The sequence below is a fragment of the Empidonax traillii genome, unplaced genomic scaffold (genome assembly GCF_003031625.1).
Source record: "Empidonax traillii isolate 1590-97213 ecotype Southwest subspecies unplaced genomic scaffold, ASM303162v1 scaffold4847:size9168, whole genome shotgun sequence".
In the NCBI taxonomy this organism is placed as follows: domain Eukaryota; kingdom Metazoa; phylum Chordata; class Aves; order Passeriformes; family Tyrannidae; genus Empidonax; species Empidonax traillii.
In genome coordinates, this window is record NW_020960040.1 from 1 (window position 1) to 1,423 (window position 1,423).

At 62.1% G+C, this 1,423-nt stretch overlaps 1 long non-coding RNA gene across 1 annotated transcript; it reads right to left on the bottom strand.

Annotated features, from left to right (window-relative positions):
• Positions 1 to 54: 54 nt before the first annotated feature.
• LOC114072997 lies at positions 55 to 1,030 on the bottom strand. The gene is made up of 3 exons (XR_003574262.1): positions 938 to 1,030; positions 684 to 818; positions 55 to 147 (listed from the first exon to the last, which is right to left on the bottom strand). It is a non-coding gene; the product is annotated as an uncharacterized LOC114072997 (long non-coding RNA).
• Positions 1,031 to 1,423: the final 393 nt, after the last annotated feature.

The window sequence follows — 1,423 nt, forward strand, 5'->3', positions numbered from 1 at the left end:
ATCCCATCCCATCCCATCCCATCCCCTCTCACCTGTTCTCCTCCTCCTTCTCCCTCTCCCTCTCTCGGAGCTTTTCCAGCCATTCCCGAGGGCAGGAAAATCCCTGGAGCTTCCGAGCCAGGGCCAGCACGAACGAGGCGGGGTCACCTGGGGACCCCCAAACACGTCACACCCCTTGCTGAGACCCCCAAAAACTCATCACACCCCCTGCTGAGACCCCCAAAAACTCATCACACCCCTGGGGGTTTCTGGGTGGGGGTCTCAGTGGGTGGGGGTCTGCAGGGGGGCTTTGGGGGGGGGTCTCAGGGGGGTCTCTGGGTGGATTTTGGGGTGTTTTTAGGGTGTTTTTGGGGTCTCTCTCCCCCTGCACAGCCAGCCTGGGGCTCCAGGGTCTCTGGGTAGGTTTTGGGGTGTTTTTGGGGTGTTTTTGGGGTGTTTTGGGGGTCTCTCTCACCCTGCACAGCCAGGCTGGGGTTCCAGGGTCTCTGGGTGGATTTTGGGGTGTTTTTGGGGTGGATTTGGGGTCTCTCTCACCCTGCACAGCCAGGCTGGGGCTCCAGGGTCTCTGGGGGTGTTTTTGGGGTGTTTTTGGGGTCTCTCTCACCCTGCACAGCCAGGCTGAGTCTCCAGGGTCTCTGGGTGGGTTTTAGGGTGTTTTTGGGGTGTTTTGGGCTCTCTCTCACCCTGCACAGCCAGTTTGGGGCTCCAGAAGACCCCGGCGTTCCGCAGCAGCTGCTCCCTGTGCCGATTCACGGCCACCACGGCGGCGCCGCGGCCGAAGAGGCGCCCGTAGGACAGGCGGAAATCGCACACCGCGCCTTGGGGAGGGGGGAGGAAACAAACATACGGGTGGGGGGGTGCTCAGGGACCACCAGTACCCCCCTCAGAACCCCTTCGGGGTCCCCATTTCCCCCCCAACCCCTCCCATCGGTGGTACCTGCGAGCAGCACCAGGTCCGCGTCCCGCAGGGCCTCGCGCCGCCGGTGCCGCAGCCCCAGGGGGCTCTCGGGGGGCAGCAGCCCCCGCGCCGCCCCCCCAAGGTAGCAGGGGGTGCCCAGGGACTCCAGCGCCGAGCTGGGGGATGGGGAGGGGGTGGGGGGGGTCAGTGGGAACTCCAAACCGGCTCGGTTTGGGCACAGGCTGGTTTGGTTTGGGGCTTTTCCAAACTGGTTTGGTTTGGGGCTCCAAACTGGTTTGGTTTGGGGTCTCAAATTGGTTTGGTTTGGGGTCCCAAACTGGTTTGGTTTGGGGTCCCAGTCTGGTTTGGTTTGGGGCTCCAAACTGGTTTGGTTTGGGGCTCCAAACTGGTTTGGTGTGGAGTCCCAATCTGGTTTGGTTTGGGGCTCCAAACTGGTTCTGTTTGGGGTCTCAAATTGGTTTGGTTTGGGGTCTCAAATTGGTTTGGTTTGGGGTCCCAAACTGG